This window comes from Nomascus leucogenys, chromosome 16 (assembly GCF_006542625.1).
Source record: "Nomascus leucogenys isolate Asia chromosome 16, Asia_NLE_v1, whole genome shotgun sequence".
Classification (NCBI taxonomy): domain Eukaryota; kingdom Metazoa; phylum Chordata; class Mammalia; order Primates; family Hylobatidae; genus Nomascus; species Nomascus leucogenys.
In genome coordinates this window covers 17,708,270-17,735,178 of record NC_044396.1, presented here as the reverse complement: position 1 = coordinate 17,735,178, position 26,909 = coordinate 17,708,270, and the positions used below count along the sequence as shown (strand labels likewise).

The 26,909-nt window shown below is 39.1% G+C and overlaps 1 long non-coding RNA gene across 1 annotated transcript in view; it reads left to right on the top strand.

Moving 5' to 3' along the window:
* Positions 1-26,909, top strand: part of LOC105737650 — a 182,170-nt gene that overhangs the window by 121,153 nt on the left and 34,108 nt on the right. The window contains exon 3 of the long non-coding RNA XR_001113337.2: positions 24,440-24,564. This is a non-coding gene — a long non-coding RNA (uncharacterized LOC105737650). The remainder of the gene's footprint in view (positions 1-24,439; positions 24,565-26,909) is intronic.

Here is a 26,909-nt window from a genome sequence, read left to right as displayed (position 1 = left end):
TGTAACCAAGAGTATTATTCAAAGTTTGTTCTTAAATTATCGACTTAAAAATTTTTCAAATGTTGGGTTGTGAATAGATACAGAGGTCTGTTTATGCATCAGGTATTTGAAACAGTGGATATTGTCTAATTTTCCTGAAAGGTTAGGAAGATTCCCCAAGGAGATATGCCTTGAGAAGAGTTTGAAAGAGTAGATGACTTGACAGAGGCAACATTAGATTGTAGATGAGAAATGGAGTGTAGTAAAGGGCATACAAAGGTAAGTTCAGCTACTCAACTTGCTGAGGGCAAGCTTAAAATGACAGCTTTGAAATCATATTCAAACTACCCTGAAGGAACTGTAAATCAGTTCTGTGGATGATAGGTTTTACAAGGCATATCATTGAAACTTGCTAAAATAATTGCATTTTAGGTATGTTATGAGAGCTGAGCTGTGCTTTAATGAGCTCTATACTTAAGCTATCACTCTTCCTTTTGTGTGCCATAGTCACATTTTCTTCATCTCAATAGACACTGTACATTATTTTAATTATATCTTATTTCTTTTTTCTCAACTGTGATATTATTTCTAACTACAGCATCATATTTTATGAATCCGTTTTTTTAAGTTTACATTTCTTTAATTACTCCATTGTAGACAATTTTTTTGGCCATAAAATTTGCACAAACTTCTTTTTTTTTTTTCTTATTTTACCCTTCTCCATAAACTTGTTAGGGTAGCTCAAGGAGTTTTATTATCTCTATCTATAATCTCTTCTAATATTATAATCCCATTGGAAAGTCCTCCTTTATATCCATCCAAAATCTCTCATGTTGCCTTGTCTTCTTTTATATATTAAGTAGACACTAAGAACAGGTTATCATCTTTGAAATAGCCATTGTGGGGTGGAGCCAAGATGGCCAAATAGGAACAGCTCCAGTCTACAGCTCCCAGCGTGAGCGATGTAGAAGACGGGTGATTTCCACATTTCCAACTGAGGTACCGGGTTCATCTCACTGGGGAGTGCCAGAGAGTGGGTGCAGGACAGTGGGTGCAGTGCACTGTGCATGAGCCGAAGCAGGGCGAGGCATTGCCTCGCTCAGGAAGCACAAGGGGTCAGGGAATTCCCTTTCCTAGTCAAAGAAAGGGGTGACAGACAGCACCTGGAAAATCAGGTCACTCCCACCCTAATAATGTGCTCTTCCAACAGGCTTAACAAACAGCACACCAGGAGATTATAACCCGCACCTGGCTCGGAGGGTCCTATGTCCATGGAGCCTCCCTCATTGCTAGCACAGCAGTCTGAGATCAAACTGCAAGGCAGCAGCAAGGCTGTGGGAGGGGCGCCCACAATTGCCCAGGCTTGAGCAGGTAAACAAAGCTGCTGGGAAGCTCAAACAGGGTGGAGCCCACCACAGCTCAAGGAGGCCTGCCTGCCTCTGTAGGCTCCACCTCTAGGGGCAGGGCACAGACAAACAAAAGACAGCAATAACCACTGCAGACTTAAATGTCCCTGTCTGACAGCTTTGAAGAGAGCAGTGATTCTCCCAGCATGCAGCTGGAGATCTGAGAACAGGCAGACTGCCTCCTTAAGTGGGTCCCTGACCCCCAAGTAGCCTAACTGGGAGGCACTCCCCAGTAGAGGCAGACTGACACCTCACAAGGCGGGGTACTCCTCTGAGACAAAACTTCCAGAGGAACGATCAGGCAGCAGCATTTGCGGTTCACCAATATCTGCTGTTATGCAGCCACCGCTGCTGATACCCAGGCAAACAGGGTCTGGATTGGACCTCCAGTAAACTCCAACAGACCAGCAGCTGAGGGTCCTGACTGTTAGAAGGAAAACTAACAAACAGAAAGGACATCCACACCAAAAACCCAACTGTATGTCACCATCATCAAAGACCAAAGGTAGATAAAACCACAAACATGGGGAAAAAACAGAGCAGAAAAACCGGCAACTCTAAAAATCAGAGTGCCTCTCCTCCTCCAAAGGAATGCAGCTCCTCACCAGCAAAGGAACAAAGCTGGATGGAGAATGACCTTGACGAGTTGAGAGAAGAAGGCTTCAGAATATCAAACTACTCCGAGCTAAAGGAGGAAGTTCAAACCAATGGCAAAGAAGTTAAAAACTTTGAAAAAAAATTAGACGAATGGATAACTAGAATAACCAAAGCAGGGAAGTTCTTAAAGGACCTGATGGAGCTGAAAACCACGGCATGAGAACTACGTGACGAATGCACAAGCCTCAGTAACCGATGCAATCAACTGGAAGAAAGGGTATCAGTGATGGAAGACGAAATGAATGAAATGAAGCATGAAGAGAAGTTTAGACAAAAGAGAATAAAAAGAAATGAACAAAGCCTCCAAGAAATATGGGACTATGTGAAAAGACCAAATCTATGTCTAATTGGTGTACCCGAAACTGATAGAGAGAACGGAACCAAGTTGGAAAACATTCTGCAGGATATTATCCAGGAGAACTTCCCCAGTCTAGCAAGGCAGGCCAACATTCAAATTCAGGAAATACAGAGAATGCCACAAAGATACTCTTTGAGAAGAGCAACTCCAAGACACAAAATTCTCACATTCGCCAAAGTTGAAATGAAGGAAAAAATGTTAAGGGCAGCCAGAGAGAAAGGTCAGGTTACCCACAAAGGGAAGCCCATCAGAATAACAGCTGATCTCTTGGCAGAAACTCTACAAGCCCAAAGAGAGTGAGGGCCAATATTCAACATTCTTAAAGAAAAGAATTTTCAAGCCAGAATTTCATATCCAGCCAAACTAAACTTCAGAAGTGAAGGACAAATAAAATCCTTTAGAGACAAGCAAATGCTGAGAGATTTTGTCACCACCAGGCCTGCCCTAAAAGAGCTCCTGAAGGAAGCACTAAATATGAAAAGGAAGAACTGGTACCAGCCACTGCAAAAACATGCCAAATTGTAAGACCATTGATGCTAGGAAGAAACTGCATCAACTAACAAGCAAAATAACCAGCTAACATCATAATGACAGGATCAAATTCACACATAACAATACTAACCTTAAATGTAAATGGGCTAAATGCTCCAATTAAAAGGCACAGACTGGCAAATTGGATAAGGAGTCAAGACCCATCAGTGTGCTGTATTCAGGAAACCCATCTCACATGCAAAGACACACATAGGCTCAAAATAAGGGGATGGAGGAAGATCTACCAAGCAAATGGAAAACAAAAAAAGGCAGGGGTTGCAATCATAGTCTTGGATGAAACAGACTTTAAACCAACAAAGATCAAAAGAGACAAAGAAGGCCATTACATAATGGTAAAGGGATCAATTCAACAAGAAGAGCTAACTATCCCAAATATATAAGCACCCAACACAGGAGCACCCAGATTCATAAAGCAAGTCCTGAGTGACCTACAAAGGGACTTAAACTCCCACACAATAATAATGGGAGATTTTAACACCCTACTGTCAACATTAGACAGATCAACGAGACAGAAAGTTAACAAGGATATCCAGGAATTGAACTCAGCTCTGCACCAAGCAGACCTAACAGACATCTACAGAACTCTCCAACCCAAATCAACAGAATATACATTCTTTTCAGCACCACACCACACCTATTCCAAAATTGACCACATAGTTGGAAGTAAAGCACTCCTCAGCAAATGTAAAAGAAGAGAAATTATAACAAACTGTCTCTCAGACCACAGTGCAATCAAACTAGAACTCAGGATTAAGAAACTCACTCAAAACCGCTCAACTACATGGAAACTGAACAACCTGCTCCTGAATGACTACTGGGTACATAATGAAATGAAGGCAGAAATAAAGATGTTCTTTGAAACCAATGAGAACAAAGACACAACATACCAGAATCTCTGGGACACATTTAAAGCAGTGTGTAGAGGGAAATTTATGGCACTAAATGCCCACAAGAGAAAGCAGGAAAGATCTAAAATTGACACCCTAATATCACAATTAAAAGAACTACAGAAGCAAGAGCAAACACATTCAAAAGCTAGCAGAAGGCAAGAAATAACTAAGATCAGAGCAGAACTGAAGGAGATAGAGACACAAAAAACCCTTCAAAAAATCAATGAATCCAGGAGCTGGTTTTTTGAAAAGATCAACAAAATTGACAGACCACTAGCAAGACTAATAAAGAGGAAAAGAGAGAAGAATCAAATAGACACAATAAAAAATGACAAAGGGGATATCACCACCGATCCCACAGAAATACAAACTACCATCAGAGAATACTATAAACACCTCTATGCAAATAAACTAGAAAATCTAGAAGAAATGGATAAATTCCTCAACACATACACTCTCCCAAGACTAAACCAGGAAGAAGTTGAATCTCTGAATAGACCAATAACAGGCTATGACATTGAGGCAATAATTAAATAGCTTACCACCCCAAAAAAGTCTAGGAGCAGATGGATTCACAGCCGAATTCTACCAGAGGTACAAGGAGGAGCTGGTACCATTCCTTCTGAAACCATTCCAATCAATAGAAAAAGAGGGAATCCTCCCTAACTCATTTTATGAGGCCAGCATCATCCTGATACCAAAGCCTGACAGAGACACAACAAAAAAAGAGAATTTTAGACCAATATCCTGGATGAACATTGATGCAAAAATCCTCAATAAAACACTGGCAAACCTAATCCAGCAACACATCAAAAAGCTTATCCACTATGATCAAGTGGGCTTCATCCCTGGGATGCAAGGCTGGTTCAATATACAATAATCAATAAACGTAATCCAGCATATAAACAGAACCAAAGACAAAAACCACATGATAATCTCAATACATGCAGAAAAGGCCTTTGACAAAATTCAACAACACTTCATGCTAAAAACTCTCAATAAATTAGGTATTGATGGGATGTATCTCAAAATAATAAGAGCTATTTATGACAAACCCACAGCCAATATGATACTGAATGGGCAAAAACAGGAAGCACTCCCTCTGAAAACTGGCACAAGACAGGGATGCCCTCTCTCACCACTCCTATTCAACATAGTGTTGGAAGTTCTGGCCAGGGCAACCAGGCAGGAGAAGGAAATAAAGGGTATTCAGTTTGGAAAAGAGGAAGTCAAATTGTCCCTGTTTGCAGATGACATGATTTTATATCTAGAAAACCCCATCGTCTCAGCCCAAAATCTCCTTAGGCTGATAAGTAACTTCAGCAAAGTCTCAGGATACAAAATCAATGTGCAAAAATCACAAACATTCTTATACACCAATAACAGACAAACAGAGAGCCAAATCATGAGTGAAATCCCATTCACAATTGCTTCAAAGAGAATAAAATACCTAGGAATCCAACTTACAAGGGATGTGAAGGACCTGTTCAAGGAGAACTACAAACCACTGCCCAATGAAATAAAAGAGGATACAAACAAATGGAAGAACATTCCATGCTCATGGGTAGGAAGAATCAATAGCGTGAAAATGGCCATACTGCCTAAGGTAATTTATAGATTCAATGCCATCCCCATCAAGCTACCAATGACTTTCTTCACAGCATTGGAAAAATCTACTTTAAAGTTCATATGGAACCAAAAAAGAGCCCGCATTGCCAAGTCAATCCTAAGCCAAAAGAACAAAGCTGGAGGCATCAGACTACCTGACTTCAAACTATACTACAAGGCTACAGTAACCAAAACAGCATGGTACTGGTACCAAAACAGAGATATAGATCAATGGAACAGAACAGAGCCCTCAGAAATAATGCCGCATATCTACAACTATCTGATCTTTGACAAACCTGACACAAACAAGCAATGGGGAAAGGATTCCCTATCTAATAAACTGGCTAGCCATATGTAGAAAGCTGAAACTGGATCCCTTCCTTACACCTTATACAAAAATTAATTCAAGATGGATTAAAGACTTATGTGTTAGACCTAAAACCATAAAAACCATAGAAGAAAACATAGACAATACCATTCAGGACATAGGCATGGGCAAGGACTTCATGTCTAAAACACCAAAAGCAATGGCAACAAAAGCCAAAATTGACAAATGGGATCTAATTAAACTAAAGAGCTTCTGCACAGCAAAAGAAACTACCATTAGAGTGAACAGGCAACCTAAAGAATGGGAGAAAATTTTTGCAACCTACTCATCTGACAAAGGGCTAATATCCAGAATCTACAAGGAACTCAAACAAATTTACATGAAAAAAACAACCCCATCAAAAAGTGGGCAAGGATATGAACAGACACTTCTCAAAAGAAGACATTTGTGCAGCCAAAAAACACGTGAAAAAATGCTCATCATCACTGGCCATCAGAGAAATGCAAATCAAAACCACAATGAGATATCATCTCACACTATTTAGAATGGCCATCATTAAAAAGTCAGGAAACAACAGGTGCTGGAGAGGATGTGGAGAAATAGGAACACTTTTACACTGTTGGTGGGACTATAAACTAGTTCAACCATTGTGGAAGTCTGGTGTGGTGATTCCTCAGGGATCTAGAACTAGAAATACCGTTTGGCCCAGCCATCCCATTACTGGGTATATACCCAAAGGATTATAAATCATGCTACATGCACACGTAAGTTTATTGTGGCACTATTCACAATAGCAAAGACCTGAAACCAACCCAAATGTCCAACAATGATAGACTGGATTAAGAAAATGTGGCACATATACACCATGGAATACTATGCAGCCATAAAAAATGCTGAGTTCATGTCCTTTGTAGGGACATGGATGAAGCTGGAAACCATCATTCTCAGCAAACTATCACAAGGACAAAAAACCAAACACTGCATGTTCTCACTCATAGGTAGGAATTGAACAATGAGAACACATGGACACAGGAAGGGGGACATCACACACTGGGGACTGTTGTGGGGTAGGGGGAGCGGGGAGTGATAGCATTAGGAGATATACCTAATGCTAAATGAGGAGTTAATGGTTGCAGCACACCAACGTTGCACATGTATACATATGTAACAAACCTGCACGTTGTGCACATGTACCCTAAAACTTAAAAGTATAATAAAAAAAATGAAATAGCCATTGTGTCATTGGTCCTCCATGTCTTTTGCTATGAGTCCATCCACATCTTTTACTTATTTCAGAGACTGTCTTTTATTGCCCTTTAATAATTGTGGTCTTTTTTCTGACTTCTGACTTGTTTGCCTGTACATCCCATTCCTCTTGGTCATAATACTGTAATAATAAAAATCTTTCTTTTTTGGGGCACTTACTCTTACCAGCAGCTTTACATAATTTCACATGACCTGTAATAAGAAAAATGATGCCCAGAAAAGCTAAATGGCTTGCCCAATTTCATGTGGAAATAACTGCCAGAGAGAGAGAGACATGAAATTTCACCTGGCAAAAGTCCAAGCTTGTGCTTTTAACCACTACACAAAGCAATGGTTTTTATTCAGTATGTTCTATGTATTTAGCATTAGGGTACTGGAAAGAAAAAACATAATAAAACATGATCCCTGCTCTATGAATTCACAGCCTGCTTGGTGAGCTGGAAATATTACATTGGAAGAATATTTAAAATATTCTTAATCATATTCTTGATATCTTATTCTTGATATCTTACTCATGTTCTATATATGAGAATAAGTATAAAACTTTGTGGGTCATATATAAAGCTTATAAGGTTTAACTAGATTTACCAGTACTGGAATAACTAGTATTCATGTAGTGCAGTAGGCATGCTGAACGGAAAAGCTGGCAGGCATAGTTGAAAAAAGCTTCTTGGAGGCGGCATGACTTCAGTGGGGTTTCTGTTCTTCCCTAACATTGGATTTTTCTTTAAGGGCAGTTTACTGAAGATTCTCTCATTGAGCCTCTTCGGCTTCTTCTGAATAACTGATTCATCCACCTAAGTCATTTGGAACACTGAATCTTTTCCCCAAGGTGTGGCTACTTCCCTTCCCCCAAAATCAGAGCTACCATTGATTGTTCTATGATTGCTATTTATCCATTACATAACTAACCACTGAAAATATCAAACACTAAGCTGTTATTTTGTTATGTAATTGTTCAATAGTTGTGTACTCAAAATTATTTCTTCTAACATACTTTCATTAAGAGTGATCACATGATTCAAAGTCTAATTCTTTTGAAATAAGATAATTAACCACATACACTTTTGTGTAGCACTTAACAATTTCTAAAGCATGTCTAGATCCATGAACTCCTACAAGCCCTTAGAGGGTTCACGTTTTATCTATATTTCTAACAAAATTCTTCCCCTAAATATCACCAACAATATCAAATTTCACATGATCAGGGAGAAAGGTAACGTGGGATAAGACAACAAATATGTTGTGATTTTCTAGTGGTAAAGAATGGAAATTCAAACTGTCATTGAACTAAGAGGAAGTTTCTCAGGCGGAGTCATTTTCTTTTTTCTTTTCTTTTTTTTATTATACTTTAAGTTTTAGGGTTCATATGCACAACGTGCAGGTTTGTTATATATGTACACATGTGCCATGTTGGTGTGCTGCACCCATTAACTCATCATTTAGCATTAGGTATATCTCCTAATGCTATCCGTCCCCCTCCCCCAACCCCACAACAGGCCCCGGTGTGTGATGTTCCCCTTCCTGTGTCCATGTGTTCTCATTGTTCAATTCCCACCTATGAGTGAGAACATGCGGTGTTTGGTTTTTTGTCCTTGTGATAGTTTGCTGAGAATGATATCCAGGAATCGAACCAAGCCGACCTAATAGACATCTATAGAACCCTCCACCCCAAATCAACAGAATATACATTCTTTTCAGCACCACACCACACCTATTCCAAAATTGACCACATAGTTGGAAATAAAGCACTCCTCAGCAAATGTAAAAGAACAGAAATTATAACAAACTGTCTCTCAGACCACAGTGCAATCAAACTAGAACTCAGGATTAAGAAACTCACTCAAAACCACTCAACTACATGGAAACTGAACAACCTGCTCCTGAATGACTACTGGGTACATAATGAAATGAAGGCAGAAATAAAGATGTTCTTTGAAGCCAATGAGAACAAAGACACAACATACCAGAATCTCTGGGACACATTCAAAGCAGTGTGTAGAGGGAAATTTATAGCACTAAATGCCCACAAGAGAAAGCAGGAAAGATCTAAAATTGATATCCTAACATCACAACTAAAAGAACTAGAGAAGCAAGAGCAAACACATTCAAAAACGGCCTTGAGGGGAGGGGTAGTATCCATTCCTTGGACTTCCTCCTCTTCAGGCTCCCACACTGTGATCAGCAATCATTGTCTTTGTGGTCTGCACTCACGGTGCAGATGATACCTAGTGGTGGCTTTGCTGGGTGGTGTGTTTGGCTCCAGTGTAACCATACAGTGCTGGAGACAGAAAATCCCACAGTGATGCAGCTTCTCTTCTTCCCCCATCCCTAGTAAGTGATCCAGCTGCTTCTGCCTGCCTTTGCAGCACACCCTTTCTGGAATTAGAAAGTTCCCTCCTTATTCTAGATGCACAGCAAGCTTATGAATGAGTCCTCCCCACACTCCTCTTGAGTCCTCAGTCACTACAGAAAGGATGAATCCTATTATCTTAGAGCTGACTTAGCAAATTAGCACACACTTGGTGGCTTAAAACAACAGAAATATATTCCCTCACAGTTTGGGAGGCTGGAGATCCCAGATCAACCTGCCCACAGGGCCTCTCCAGGGCTCTAGGGGAGAATTCTCCCTTGCCTCTCCCAGCTCCTGGTGTCTCCTAGTGTTCCTTGACTTGTGGCTGCATAACTTTACCTCATTCTTGACATGGCCTCTCTTCTTCCTGTATCCATGTCTTCTGTCTCTTATAAGGACACTTGTTCTTGTGATTTAGGGCTCATCCAGATAATATAGGATGATCTCATCTTGAAGTCCTTAACTTAGTTACATCTGTAAAGACCCCTTTTCCAAGTAAGTTCCCTTTCACAGGTTGCAGAGCTTAAGATGTGAACCTACGTTTTGAGGGCCACCATTCACCAAGTGACAGTGGGGGAGAGTCTGAGGTCGATGTTACAACTATTCATGCCATGCTGCCATCTCTCTGGCTTCCTCCAACTCAGTTGGGTGAGACCAATTTGTAGGTTTGTCACTCTAAATGTGTAGACAGGAAATAATTCTAACCCCTCTTCTTTTAAATGCCCTCTAAACTTCATGAGGAGCTTACTTGTGTTTTGTTCCTTCTGTCCCAACATCTCTCACCCCTGCTCCCTTAAAATTCTGCTCTAAGAGGTCAAGGGGAACAAAATCCATCAGTTTTCTCACTGTTTGTACTTACACTGTTTTGTGCTTGCAATGGTCACTACTCCCTTTCTTACCATCCCCCTCTACACCCCCCTTTCCCCACACCAACCCGATCAAATTTTTTTTTCTATGAAAAAAACTATCTCCAATCTTTTGGTTTTACATTAAGAATAGAGCTACTTTAGATGTAGCAATTTAGGGTCAGGATCTCTGCTGTTGGGGTGAGCCCTCTACAATACACTGGAAACCAGTAGGTTTCACATCCAGATGGAAGAACCCACAGTAACGGGAAGGACTCCACTCCACTGACACTTGACAACTCATCCTGTCCCACTTACAAATTGAGAAGGCTCACTCATCTCCACTTAAAAAATGCTCTGCTTTTAGTTGTTTTAAGTGCCTAGCAGTTGCTTGAAAACCTTAAATCATTTCAGTTCTTTTTCTTTTTCATTTGAGAAGCATCATCACCCACTAAAAAAAAAAACATTTTAATACCGTTCTTTCAAATGGAAAATAAAGCGATTTGGGGCTGATGACAACTCAGGAACCATTTCTAATCTTTTGAAATAAATGAACCCTTGTCTGTCCTTTTTGAGCATTTTAATGGGTTTGTGCAAACTGCTACAAGATTGATTTGGCTGCAGTTTAGCAGAGTTGGTTATAATAAATCTATCAGACATACAGTTGGTGCCTTAGCAAGGAACGTACAATTGGGATGTTGTTCCCACGGCCCCCAAATTTAGAATTTATAAACATTGTAAAAATGTATTTTAAAAGATTTCTCCTTTCTGCAGCTCAGAAAACGTACCTTCTTAGCAACAGAAATGGGTGGAGGAAGAGCATCCAGGAGGCCAAAGATTTCCAGCATCTGAAAAAAGAGATGGTTTGGGGGTGTGAAAGGAGTCATCCCAGGAAGCTGGGAGAAGTGGAAATTTGGAGGTGGAGGGACAGACAAAGAGGACTGAAAAGGCTGAGCACATGATAGAGAGTAGGGAGAGTGTGAAGAAAACAGAGGGTTCTGGCATAATGTTGTGTCAGCCAAGGGAATGTGCCTACAGAGATCCCCCAAAGCCTGGCAACACACCCATCCACTTGCCAAATTATCACAAACTTAGCAGCTTAAACAACACGAATTTATTATCTTACAGTTCTGCAGTTCAGAAGTCCAACATGAGTCTCGCTTGGCCAAAACCGAGGTGTTAGCAGAACCACATTGCTTCTGGAGACTCTAGGGCTGAATCCATTTCCTTGCCTTTCCCAACTTCTAGAAGCTGCCCACATTCCTTGGTTCACTGCCTCTTCCTCCATCTTCAAAGCCTGCAACATTCCTTCTCTATGACCCTACTGTGTTTGCCAAATCTCCCTCTGACCACATCCAGGGAAGATTTTCTGCTTTAAGGACTCCTGTGATTAGATTGGGCCCACCTGGACAATCCAGGATAATCTCCCCATCTCAACGTCCTTAATTGTACGACATTTGCAAAGCCCCCTTTGCCACATAAGCTAACATTTTCATAGATTATGAGGGTTAGGAAAAAGACACTTCAGGGAGCCATTATTCTGCCCACCACAGATGGCAAGAGTTACCCAGTCCAGGGCAGCTACAAGGGAAAGTTCACCGACATCCTAGCTCCCCACCATCTGTCATGTGAGATATTTCTTGTGAACATAAAGTGGATGTTTCCCACTTTATGTTCCTGTGATATTTTCTGTGAACATAAAGTGGGTGTTTCCCACTGTGTCTGGGTGTTTCTACTTGCCTGTCAAAAAAAGAATCATGGAACTTCTGTCCCCATCTCCTAGAGACACCTGTGGCACGTTCAGGGCGGTGAAGCGAATCCGCTTGCTAAGAGGAAGCTTTCCTTGCCTGCCTGGCTTCCCATACTGAGGTTCAGCTGGAGGATTTGAGGCTAGCTTTCCTGGTGCCTATTGCAGGCATGAAAACTGCTGATTATGGTCTGTGTGCAATAATCTTGTTTGCTTACTAACTGTATCAATTTCTTAGGGCTGCCAATAATAAAGTACCACAAACTGGGTGGCTTAAACAACAGAACAGTACTCTCTCACAGTTCTGGAGGCTGGAAGTCTGAGATCATGATGTCAGCTAGGTAGTGCTCTCTCTGAAGCCTCTAAGGGGTGGGGCCTTCCTTGCCTCATTCAGCTTCTATTGCCCCAGGTGTTCCTAGTTTTTGACAGCATAACTCTAATCTCTGCCTCCATCTTCATATCGTGTTCTCCCTGTATTTTTGTGTCTTCACATGGCTGTATTCTTATAAGGATACTGGTAATGTGGGATCAGAAGCCCATCTTACTCTGGCATGACCTCATCTTAACTAATTACATTTGCAAAGACCCCATTTCCAAATAAGGTCATATTCTGAGGGAGGTTAGGATATCAACATTTCTTTTTTGGGGGGGAAACAATTCAACCCATAACACTGACCAAGTTTATGTATCATATGTGTGTTATATTCCTGTAGTTATTTTTATATATTCTAGCTTTTATTTTTACTCCATTTCCATGGTCAGTCCAGATTGGTGCCTCATATTGTTTGGCTGTGTCCCCACCCAAATCTCAACTTGAATTGTACCTTCCAGAATTCCCACGTGTTATGGGAGGGACCCAAGGGAAGGTAATTGAATCATGGGGGCTGGTCTTTCCCATGCTATTCTCATGATAGTGAATAAGTCTCACAAGATCTGAGGGGTTTATCAGAGGTTTCGCTTTTGCTTCTTCCTCATTTTCTCTTGCTGACGCCATGTAAGAAGTGCCTTTTGCCTCCTACCATGATTCTGAGGCCTCCCCAGCCATGTGGAATGGTAAGTCCAGTTAAACTTCTTTTTCTTCCCAGTCTTGGGTATGTGCCTACAGAGAACTAATATAGAAAATTGGAACTAGTAGAGTGGGCATTGCTGAAAAGATACCTGAAAATGTGGAAGCAGCTTTGGAACTGAGTAACAGGCAGAGATTGGATCAGTTTGAAGGGTTCAGAAGAGAGAGGAAAATGTGGAAAAGTTTGGAACTCCCTAGAGACTTGTTGAATGGCTTTGCCAAAGTGCTGATAGCAATATGGACAATAAAATCTAGGCTAGGGTGGTCTCAAATGGAGATGAGGAACTTGTTGGGAACTGGAGCAAATGTGACTCTTGTTATATTTTAGCAAAGAGACTGGTGGCATTTTGCCCCTGCCCTAGAGATTTATGGAACTTTGAACTTGAGAGAAATGATTTAGGGTATCTGGCAAAAGAAATTTCTAAGCAGAAAAGAATTCAAGAGGTGATTTGGGTACTGTTAAAGGCATTCAATTTTATAAGGGAAGCAGAGCACAAAAGTTTGGAAAATTTTCAGCCTGACTATGCAATAGAAAAGAAAAAAACATTTTCTGGGGAGAAATTCAAGCCAGCTGCAGAAATTTGCATAAGTAGCAAGGAGCCTGATGTTTATCTACAAGATCATGGGGAAAATGTCTCCAGGCCATGTCAGAGAACTTCACGGCAACCCCTCCCATCAAAGGCCCAGAAGTCCAGGAGGAAAAAATGGTTTTGTGGGCTGGGCCCAGGATCCTCATTCTGTGTGCAGCTTTGGGATTTGGTGCCCTGTGTCCCAACTGCTCCAGCAATGGCTGAAAGGGTCCAACGTACAGCTCGGGCTATGGCTTTAGAGGGTGGAAGCCCCAAGCCTTGGCAGCTTCCACATGGTGTTGAGCCTGTGGGTACACAGAAGTCAAGAACTGAGGTTTAGCAAGCTCTGCCTAGATTTCAGATGTATGGAAACACCTGGATGCGCAGGCAAAAGTCTACTGCAGGGGTGGGGCCCTCACAGAGAACCTCTGTTAGGGCAGTGCAGAAGGGAAATGTGGGGTCAGTGCCCCCACAAAGAGTCCCTACTGGGGCACTGCTTAGTAGAGCTGTGAGAAGAGGGCCACCATCCTCCAGACTCCAGAATGGTAGATCCACCGACAGCTTGCACCATGCACCTGGAAAAGCCACGGACACTCAATGCCAGCCCGTGAAAGCAGCCAACTGTACCCTGCAAAGCCACAGGGGCAGAGTTGCCCAAGACCAGGGGAAGCCACCTTTGCATCAGCATGACCTGGATGTGAGACATAGTCAAAGGAGATCATTTTGGAGCTTTAAAATTTGACTGCCCTACTGGATTTTGGAGTTGCATGGGCCTTGTAACCCCTTTGTTTTGGCCAGTGTCTCCCATTTGGAACAGCTGTATTTACCCAATACCTGTATCCCATTGTATCTAGGAAGTAACTAGATTGTTTTTGGTTTTACAGGCTTATAGGTAGAAGGGACTTGCCTTGTCTCAGATGAGACATTGGACTGTGGACTTTTGAGTTAATGCTGAAATGAGTTTAGACTTTGGGGGACTGTTGGGAAGCCATGATTGGTTTTGGAATGTGAGGACATGAGATTTTGAGGGGCTAGGAGCAGAATGATATGGGGAGGGACTCAGGGGCAGGTAATTGACTCATGGGGCCTGGTCTTTCCCATGCTATTCTCATGATAGTGAATAAGTCTCACAAGATCTGATGGGTTTATCAGGGATTTCTGCTGTTGTTTCTTCCTCATTTTCCTTGCTGCCACCATGAAAGAAGTACCTTTCACCTCCCACCATGATTCTGAGGCCTCCTCAGTCATGTGGAATGTAAGTCCAATTAAACCTTTTTCTTCCCTGTCTCAGGTATGTCTTTATCAGCAGTGTGAAAACAAACTAATACAGTGGCTTCCACAATATGTTCCTTGCCCAAATTCACAACCACATCTCCAATTAAAATGTAGTAGATGGCTGCTACTGCCATATTTACTTCAAAGACTATCTTACCTTTCAAATAATCTTTTCTAGTTTCTCTGATTTTAGTTCTATTTCCTGATACCTGGATCCTCACTCCAAGCAAAGTGGGTCTATTCTGATGATTGGCAGTGGATACTAAAGTTTTGTGTTGAAAAGCACTGGGAGGCCTTCAGGGCTCAGTGGAGAAGGGCATCATATTCATTTAGTGATGTCTGCCACAGTCTTCGTGGTATCGTAGGGGCATGTGAGCAACATGCCAAGGATTTCCTGATTTTGAGCCTCTAGGGCCTTGCTGGCCTTGAATTTGGTTTCCATCAAAATCTATACACCTTACATTACTCCTTTCAACATCATGCATTGAAGCCCTTTGGAATAATAATAATAAATAGCTACTACTTAATGAAAATTTACTTTGTGCTGGAAACTGTGATGAACCTAATATATGTTACATAATTTAATTTCTAATTTAATTAACTATGTAGTTCTATTGGTAGGTAATATTATTTCACCTTCACAGACAAGAAAAACTAAGAATTAAAATTATTTCCCAGCTGGGCACGGTGGCTCACACCTATAATCCCAGCACTTTGAGAGGTTGAGGCAGGTGGATCACCTGAGGTCAGGAGTTTGAAGCCAGCCTGGCCTACACGACAAAACCCCATCTCTACTAAAATTACAAAAATTAGCTGGGCATGGTGGCACGTGCCTGTGGTCCCAGCTACTCGGGATGCTGAGGCATGATAATCTCTTGAACCCAGGAGGTGGAGGTTGCGGTGAGCCAAGATCGCACCACCACACTCCACTGCAGCCTGGGCGACAGAGTGAGACTCTGTCTCAAAAAAAATTATTTCCCAAAGTCATAGAGATAATTGTTGTAAAACTGGGATTTATAGCAGGTTCTGTCTGACGCCAAAGGTTTTTCAAATCTGAGGTTCTGGACCATATCCCTTAGCCCTGTCTGACCCTCTGGAGTCTCTTACTTCCCAGCTGGCATCCTTCACACTGAACTGTGCTTTGGTTGCACCTTTTATAAAATGTAAACTTAGCATGTGTTATTATGTGCAGAGTGGGACAAAGGATAGAGTTTGTTCCAGCCTGTATGTTTCCATGCATAATGCATCTTCTTAAAAGGGATACTTATGAATAGCATTGCTGACTGAATAGTAACAACATTCCATTTTTGTTTATAATGTATTCTTGTAAGAAGATCCTCTGTTAATAACATTAATTGAAGCTGAATTTTTCATAGGGATTACGCTTTTTAAGTCTTGTTGGCAAGACTATGAGCTGTTTCATAGGCTGCAGAGAATGATGTGATATTCTGGGATGTTTTTCAGACTTCCATGAACTATGACCCTACTAAGAAGTTCTTTTGTCAGAAGTGTATTATAAGTCACATGTTTACAAGTTAATTCTCACCTTTTCTTTCACTATGAACATGCCTAGCAAAGCTCAAGCAATCTGCACAGGAGACATAACATTTTAGGGATTTCGAACACAAAATGTGATTTCGTTTTGAGTTGACCTATAAGAGTTTCTTCCTGTCCTAGGATTTGATAATCAAATAAATCAGCAAATAGCTTATCACAGGAATTGAATTTGCCTAAAATATATGATGACAAGGCCAATGGAAAACTATGTAAGGGTATTCAACTATTTAGTAAGGAGAATACAAATCTGTCCCAAACTATGGCCATTTAGAGTGAGGGATCTAAGGCAGAACCAGATAAAGGAAGTTAGGTTTCAATCTTAGCAAGTGAAATTTTATGCTTGGTGGATTACGTGCTTCACTACAGGGATGTCTGAAGGAAGTGGCAGTGGGAGCTCTTGGTATATCCTTTTAGGTTACAGTGTGCAATCCTCAGAAGGGAGATTTAGGTCCTGTGCAAAAGCACCAACACATATTGAAAACATTCATAAAGCTAAGTTTCTTCCAAGTGGACTATTAACTGCTAGACAACAACGTGCTCATTTACAATATAAAAATAAATGGGTCATTTAAACTAGGTTACCATCAGATCAAAATGAGAATAGGGAGGCTTATGTGAAAGAAGAAAAGGACAAAGGGAACAGTGAACCTGTAAACTCTGGTGTCTACAAATGTCTGCAGGGCAGGGAGGGTGAAGACACATTAGACTGGGCACTTCTGAGCAGACCTTACATTTGTGGGTTTGCATCTCTCTGGAGGTGTTCTATGTGTCTGTGGGAGCAGGTGACTTGGTCAATATGACAAATGGCCACTAAGGAAATAAACGAAATAAAATTCACATTGAGGGAAAGAGCTAGCCAGGGAAAATCTGGGGCATAATCGTTTGAATAAACAGCAGTAAGGAAGGCAGAATGATATTTTAAGTACACAAGAAGTGGCACAGAGGACAGCTTTCCCACTTTCAAGAGAGCTGTAAGAAAACTTGTGATCTATGATGTTATTTGTGACTACAAGAAGGAAGACCTCAGGAGTTTATGAAATACTTCTAAGAAATCAGATACATATATATGTGAAAGGAAGCATTTCATTATATTAAGAGTGTCATTTGTACCATTTTATTATTAATAAAGGTCTAAATCTATTAGATGCCTTAAAAATACCATGCTGAAAGATTAAAACAGAAATAATAACCTGTACATAGAAACTTTGATCTATAGCAATTCGTAGTTATGCTTATGTATCTTTCAGTTGCTTATAGCTCATCCTACTTAAATAAAATAAAGGAAAAGATCATCTAAGGAGCATAAAGTTTTCTACTGCTTTTTGTGAAAGGAAGAGATACGTTTCTTAACTAGGAAAATAGCCTTATTAATACGTTAATGACAGTGAATATGCAAAACAAAACAAAAACAAAACTGTTGTGGAAGCCAGAGACAGACAGGCTTTAGAAGAATATACATGGAAAATAACACTTTGGGATAAATACATCACTAATCAAAGACCCAGCCCTAATAATTGGAAGTTTGATGAATAAGATATATATGAAGGACAATATTCATGCCACTGAGATGGAGAGCATGTGGATTCCTGAAACACCATGTTCTTGCATGGAACAAGCATTTTATAAAACCCAAAAAGTCAATTTTTCATCTTGTTCTGCCCCTTTCACCCTTACCAAAATGGATCCAAATACAGAACACCTATTAACTCTGCATTCTAAAATAAGCATTGAGTCATCCTTTTTCTTCTGGTTCAATCAACTCAGCTTCTTAGACTTCTCTTGAGCCAGGAAGCTTTAAAGGCATTCATCATTTCTGATTCATTCATTCTTTTGTTCTGTATCTTAAAAGCTCCGCAGGTTTGGAATTGATAATAGAGTTGCAATCGTTTTCAAAAACAGTCAACAAATTTTTCTTGAACACCAGAGTGGTGCACACAGCATGCCAAGAGTATAATGACCACAGGTGGGCTTACGTGGCTACTAAGTACAAAGCCATTATAGGAAACGGAAAAAAAAAAAAAATGGAAAACATGGCTCTGCCACTGAGGCTCTTAGAATTTGATTCTAATCAAATTCTGACTGTGTAGGACTGCACAGACCAGCCCTAGGAAGTGAAGGCGAGAACAAATGCTCGCCTCCTTGACTGGTCACTATTCATTTGCCTGTTCTGAAGCTGTGAACTATTCTCCTCTGCCAAGTTCACTGGATTTCAAAACTCCAAACCCCCAAAACATCTTTGGTCAATCCCAATGTTAACGGAATGGGTCCTGATAGGCTCCCTTTTGTTTAATTGGAAAGCCAATACACGTTTTGTTTTAAAAATTTAAATAGTAAAAAGGAGTTTTTAGTGAAAAGTACATTCCTGTCCTCCCCACCCTAGATTTCCAGGCTCCCCCTCCAGGGATAATCGTTACTTTCACATTCTTGTATCTGGAAAAATTCTACTGCAGTATAAAAATAGATATATAGCTCCACCCCTCTTTTAAAAATAATTTTTATTTTTTAGTGCGGTTCAAGATTTACAGAATAATTACATAGACAGGACATAGAGTTCCATATGTTCAACCCCACCCCCTGCTCTTGTACCCAGCTTTCCCTATTATTAATGTTTTGTATTAGTGTAGTATGTTTATTAAAATTAATAAATATTGATACATTAATTTTAACTATAGTCCATAGTTTACATTAAGTTCCACTCTGTGTTTTATGGTTCTAGGGGTTTTGACAAATGTATCACATAATGACATGTACCTACTATTATAGTTTTTTTTTTCTTATACAGAATATTTTTACTGCCCTGTCCTTCACCCATTCATTCCTCCCCTCCTTATACTCTGCTTCTTATCCAAACCCCTGGCAACCACTGATATTTTTACTGTTTGTATAGTATTGCCTTTTCTAAAATGTCATACATCTGGAATCATATAGTACATGGTCTCTTCAGACTTACTTCTTTCTTTAGCAATATGCATTTAACGTTCTTCCATATCAAAACTGACTTTTTTCTTGAGCAATACGCATTTAATGTTCCCCTATGTCTTTTCGTGGCTTGATAGTTAATTTCCTTTTATTTTATTTTATTTATTTATTTATTTATTGAGACAGAGTCTTGCTTTGTCACCCAGGCTGGAGTACAGTGGCACGATCTCTGCTAACTGCAAGCTCTGCCTCCTGGGTTCATGCCATTCTCCTGCCTCAGCCTCCCGAGTAGCTGGGACTACAGGCGCCAGCCATCATGCAACCACGCCTGGCTAATTCTTTTTCTTTGTACTTTTTAGTAGAGATGGGGTTTCACTGTGTTAGCCAGGATGGTCTCGATCTCCTGACCTCGTGATCCGCCCGCCTTGGCCTCCCAAAGTGCTGGGATTACAGGTGTGAGCCACCACGCCCGGCCTTCCTTTTATTATTGAATAAAATTTCATTGTATGTATGTATCACAGTGTATCCATTTATCTATTGAAAAACATCTTGGTTGCTCCCTATTTCTGGAGATTATAAGTAAAGCTACTATAAACATTTGTGTGCAGATCTTTATGTGGGCCTAAGTTTTCGAATCGTTTGGGTAAATATCTAGGATCATGGTTGTTGGATAGTGTGGTAAGACTATGTTTACCTTTATAAGAAACTGCCAAACAGCCAAAGTGGCTGCACCATTTTACATTTCTACCAGCAATGAATGGGTATTCCTGTTTTTCCACATCCTTACCATCACTTGATGTTATCTGCTTTTCCGATTTGGGACATTCTAATAGGTATTTAGGGTATCTTGTTTTAATTTGCAATTCCCTAATGACATATGATTATCATCTTTTCATATGCTTTTTTGCAGCTGTGTACCTTCTTTGGTGAGGGATCTGCTCAGATTATTTGTGCAATTTTTAATTGGGTTGCTTATTTTCTTACTGTTGAGTTCTAAGTGTTCTTTGTAATTTTAAACAGAAGTCCTTTATCAGATATATGTTCGCAAACATTTTTTTTTCCCAAAATATTTCTTCATTCTCTAACAAAGCAGAAGTTTTAAATTTTAATAGAGTCCAACCTATCTATTTTTTTCTTTGTGGATTGCCTTTTTCATATTGTATCTAAAAACTCATCACCAAACCCAAGATTACCTTGATGTTCTTCTGTTCTACTCCATAGGTTTTATAGTTTTGCCTTAAATTTAAGCCTAAAATCCATTTTGAATTTTTTGTATGTAAAAGGTATAAAGATTGTGTCTACTGGATTCACATTTTTTGCATATGGACATCCAATTTTCACAGCACCATTTGTTGAAAAGATTATCCTTTTTTCTAGTGAATTACCTTTACTCCTTTGTCAAAGATCAGTTCGTGTAAGTCTACTTTTGGTCTACCAATCTGTTCCATTGATCAATTTGTCTATTCTTTCACCAACACCATGCTGTCAGCATTACTGTGGCTTTACAGTAAGTCTTAAAGTCATGTAGTGTCAATCCTTCTAATGTGTTCTTCTTGGGTATTGTGCTAGCTATTCTAGATCCTTTGCCTTTTCATACACATTTTAGATTCAGTTACTTGACAGCTACAAACTAACTTACTGCAGTTTTGATCAGGATTGTGTTGAATCTATAGATCACCAGCTGTCTTCTGATTAGTACTAATACTGCCAATTTTTTTGTTTCTTTTATTTTAGCTTATTTGTGTCTTTATATCTTAAGTGCATTTCTTATAGGTAGTTTATTGTTGGATCTTGCTTTTTCATCTAATTTGACAAGCTCTGCTTTTTAAATGGGAGTATCTAAACCGCTTATATTTAATTTATTTATATCATTAGTTCTAAATTTACCATATTTCTGTTTGTTTTCTATTTGTCCAATCCATTCTTTCTTCACTTTTTCCTCTTTTCTGTATTTTGTATTTATTGTAAATGTATTATGATTCAATTTTATCGCCTTTTTAATATAACACTTAAAAAATTTTACTGGTTGCTTTAAGGGTCATAATGTAGTTAAATGGTGAGCCAAATATGACCTGCACATTATATTGTATCACCCATGAGCTGAGAATGATTCTTATGGTTTTTAAAGGGTTGTAAAACGAAACAAAGAAATTATGCAACAGACTCTATATGACACACAAAGCATAAAATATTTGCTATATGGACTTTAATAAAAAAACATTGCCAACTCGTAGAAATAAGTGTACCCAATTTTTAAAATCTTTTCATTTTTATGATGATACCCACAATTCTTTCCTAATATTCTATATTTGTGGGTTTTTTCATTTTAATTAAATAGGCTTGCAAGAATTTGAGTGACTTTATTAGTTTCTCTGAAGAACTGGCTCTTATTTTTATTATTTCATTTTATCTTCTTTGTTGGCTTGTTAGTTATAACTCTTTGTTTTCTTATCTTATGGTTAATTTAGGGTTTTATGATGTACACATTTAACTTATCAAATTCCACCTTCAAATGATAGTATACCACTTCACATATAGTATATGAACCTTACAACAACATACTTTGATTTCTGCTGATCTATTTATTTTTTAAAAATTCACTTCTCTCTCTGTATTTCATTTTGGATAGTTTCTATGGCTGTCTCTTCAAGTTCACTATTTTTTTTTCTTCTGCACTGTCTAAATTGAGGCTAAACTCTTCTAGTGATTTCTTCATTTTAAATTTCATACATTGTGGTTTTCATCTACAGAAGTTTGATTTGGAATTTTAAAATATTTTCTGTGTCCATGCTCTACTTTTATCTTTTGAACACATGGAATATAGTTATAAATGCCCTTTTTATATTTTTGTTTACTAATTCTAATATCTGTGTTAGATCTGGGTTAATTTCAAGTGATTGGTTTATCTACTCATTATGGGTCATATTTTATAGTTTGTTTGCATGCCTGGTAATTATTGATTATTAGATTCCAGACATTGTAAATTTTACTTTGTTGGGTGCTATATGTATTTTTTGTTCCTATAAATACTTTTGAACTTTTCTGTGATGTAGTTAAGTTAGTTGAAAACAATTTATCATTTCAATTGTTGCTTTTAACATTTGTTAAGTGTGATCAGAACATTGCTAAGTCCAAGGCAAATGGTCCTGCATTTCTGATATAAGATGCTCCTGTGTTGTCTATCCAATGTCCTGTGAATCTTGAGACCTTACAGTTTGACTGGTGGGAAGAGACACTATTTTTCAGCTCTATATGAGCAGAAGGCACTGCTGCATTTAATCCTTTGATATGACTCTTTCTTTGGCCTGAGGTACATGCACTAACCATGATTCATCTGAATACTTGAAGAACTTTTGAAGACTTTCAGACTTCTCTCTCTGTGAACTCTCTCTACTCTAGTGCTTTGTTCTGTGAGCTTTGGTTTTTCCAGACTCTGATCTCCACCTTCTTAAGGAGTCCACCATGTTTTTCTTGAGTTCCTGGAAATGCTCTCAAGGCAGGAAGCTGAAGCAATAGTTGGGCTCATCTCATCTGTTCTCTTCTCCCAGGGGTTGCTACTCTTCACTGCCTGGTTCAAATGTCTGTTTTTTGGTTGTTTCAGGTAGGAGAATAAATCCAGTCACTTTCAATGTATCTTGGCCAGAAGTGTAAGTTTACACTATTCTTTTTAACTTTTACAAAGTATTTCATTTTATGAATGTGCTGAATTTTTTTTAACCAATTTTGATTTAATTGATGTTTGGGCTAATTTTTTTGTATGTTATTATTGCAGAAAAATGCTGTAGTGAAAGTCATTGCCTCATTGTGAATACAGCTGTATCATACTTTAGAAGCTAAATTCCTCCAACAAAATGTGTATGAATTTTAAATTTTGATTAACATTAAAAAATTGCCCATCAAAAGTTTATACCAATTTTCATCCCAATAAAAATGTCTGCGAGAATGTATTTCTCTAGAGATCATCCCTCAGATTCCCATTCTTTTCTGTCCCATCTAAATGCTTGGTAAATACGAAAGAATGTATGGAGAAAAGTTTTAAAATTTCAAAGAATCTTAGTATTTGAGTTTTTTCTCTTATACCTATTATAAATGATTCTAAATTTGCCCCTCACTTGCCCATACATATATACATTCTGTTAACAACACATAATTTATATATTATTTAATTCTCATAGCATTATGAGATAGAGATTATTACTATTTCAAATTTACAGATGAGAAAATTAAGGCACATAGACATCTAGTAACATCTAAGTTCATGTAGTTTCATCCAGAGGTTCTTGGACTTCCTGTCTGATTGCCACCCCTCCAAAATCTGGAGCTAGTCTTGTTCTCAGTTTTGGCTGCCCTTCCTCTATCCTTTGGTGACTCATGGGAGCCTATGCCTCTGCCTTAGCCTGGAAAGAGGAGGATCTAATTAGAACTCTAACTCCACTCCTGGTGTCCTACCCTTGCCTTGTCTACACCCCTGTCAGGGTGTCTGGAGGGGTCCCAGGATTTTCCATGCATCAGAACTTGCTGCTTGTACTCTGTCCACCAGTTCTGCCCTCTTGAGATACACTGTTTCCTGAAACCTTGTGAATAAAAGAAAGTTTTTCTCTTGCCTGTGCCTGTGCTACTGGCTTCCTGCCATCCCGCCCTGACCTTGCAGAGAGACCTCCATCACCTCGTGCTGACTCTTCCACTGTTCCTGGCACCAGGAGAGTCTATTCTTGCTTCTCTTTGTGTTTTTCACTACTATAAATCTTGCATTTTCTCCCCTGAGCAAATCCTGACTTTTCTCTTCTGATGGAACTTCCTAATCATGTGGTTATTGCCAGAATACTAAGTCAGTATCTATCTTTACATGAGGCCAGTTTCTCTGATGCATCAGTCCTACTTGGATCATTGACTCTATGCCCTTCTAGTGCATTTTGGGTCAAGCACATCATTTTATTAGTCTTCCCCACACCATCAGCATTTTTATTCCCTCACACAGCATCAGCTCCTATTATCATCAGAAAGAGGATCACCATCCTTCCAGTTTAAAATCCGATTCTGTTTATCTTTTCTCTTTCTTGGCAGCTGAGCTGGGCTCTGCCTGGATATAACTTATGGCCTATTCTATATGGAAAGTTGGTTTTCTCAAAGTTCCACTCCCTTCCCAGATATCAGCAAATGGCCCTCCTAGCCCAGAAGTCTCCAGAGAGGTATTTATAATAGTCAAATTAGTGCAAATTTTTAATGTTTTATCTTTAAACATTTGGAAATTGAAATAAAAGTAGTTTCCCAGAGCCTATTGCTGCAATGAAATTGGTAATCTTATTCCAAAGGTTTTTATGCAGAGTTAACATGACCAGGCAATTTTACATGCAGTAGAAATAGAAAAAGAATTGAAGTTATTAACCAATAACAGAAAGTGTTTAATTTAGATTTAAGGAAGAAGGCTTTATGTATGGAAATTTTTAAAGAATGGGATTAAACCTATTTTAGTTTCCTGCCTTGGGCATCATGAGCGATTGCACTGTGGAGTAGCAAGAGTTGAGATAGCTGGCCATCCTAGCTTCCCTGAAAGTCATGCCCTTAGGACAGGGATGGGTGCCTGCAGGAGAGTTTGTTCTCACTGTTCCTGGCCATAGTAGATTGGTCATAGGAAGACAACTGGCTAAAACAAGAACAATAAATTTAATTCTTAGAAATGTGCCATTGGAATTTAGAGAGTACAGCCTGTTACCTGGGACACTGGGTTTGGAAGCAGTACAAACCTAGGGGTGATGGCATTGCCCATCATGTGCCCTGAGGAATAGCCAAAGCTAATCCTGGAGTACGAAAAAATCAGCCTATACAAACAGAAATACAAGAGCGAATGACGATGGTGCCGAGGAGAGCAGAGACTGACCAGTTCCTGTGAACCCTGGCTGTTCTTCCTGATTGTAGGTTACAGGCAAATCCCTGCTGTCCTCCCAACACATTGCACTTACTGTATTGTTATGCTGAATGTGTTTCTGTAGCTTGCAATTAAATGACATTTAATGCAGAGAGAGGTAAATTATAACATCTGGGGTCATTTAGGAGAAACCAGCCTGAAAGCAGAAGGAATTAAGAACATTGGAAGTTTTCTTCTCTTGATATAATTGAGTGAAAAGTACTGTTCTTAGCTAAAGGTTAACTTGCATAGGTACAGCTATCTTATGCAGGACTCCTATCTTGAAAATTGGCAAAGATAACATTTTAAATAAAAAGTATATGGTAATAGTGTTACATTCTGCTACTAAAAATCCCAATAATAATTTTAATCCTGCATTTATTGAATACTTAGTATGTATCAAGTATGTAAATACTTTGCATGCATTTGCTCTACTACTGTCATGGGTCACTTAAGGACGAGGATGCCTTATGGGAAATGTGTCATTAGGCAATTTCGTCATACGAACATTGTATAGTGAACTTACACAGACCTAGATGGTATAGCCTACTACACACCTAGGCTATTTGGTATAGCCTATTGCTCCTAGGCTACAAACCTGTACAGCATGTTACTGTACTGAATACTGTAGGCAATTGTAACACAGTGGTAAGTGTGTATCTAAACATATATAAACATAGAAAAATTACAGTAAAAATATGGTATAAGATAAAAAAATGGTGCCACTGTATAGGGAACTTACCATAAATGGAGTTTGCAGGACTGGAATTTCCTCTGGATGGTCAATGAGTGAGTGGTATGTGAATGTAAAGACCTAAGACATTACTGTACACTGCTATAAATTTTATAAATACTGTAGACTTAGGCTACATTAAATTTATAAAAGAGTTTCTTCAATAATAAATTAACCTTAGTTTACTGTAACTTTTTCAATTTATAAGCTTTTAAGTTTTTAAAAACTTTTTGATTGTTTTGTAATAACACTTAGCTTAAAACACACATTGTACAGTTGTGCAAAAATATTTTCTTTTTTGATAGCCTTATCCTATAAGGTTTTATTCTATTTTTAAACATTTTTATTTTTATTTCACTTTTTGAACTTTTTTGTTAAAAACTAAGGCACAAACACATATATTAAACTAGGCCTACACAGGGCCAGGATCATCAATACCACACTGTCTTTTGCCTTCACATCTTGTCCCACCGGAAGGTCTTCGGGGGCAATAACACATATGGGAGCTGTCATCTCCCATGATAACAATGCCTTCTTCTAGAATACCTCCTGAAGGATCTGCCTAAGGCTGTTTTACCGTTAACATTTTTTATATTAATAAGTAGAGCATACTCACAAATAATAAATAGTATAATAAATTCATAAACCAGTAACATAATCATTTATTATCATTATCAAGTATTGGGTACTATATATAATTGTGTGTGCTATACTTTTATATGACAGGCATCACAGTAGGTTTGTTTATACCAGCATCATCACAAAAACATGAATAATGCATTGTCCTACAATGCTAAGAGGCTACAATATCACTAGGTGATACGAATTCTTCAGGTCCATTAAAATCTTATGAGACCACCATGGTATATATAGTCCTTCTTGGACTGGAATGTCAT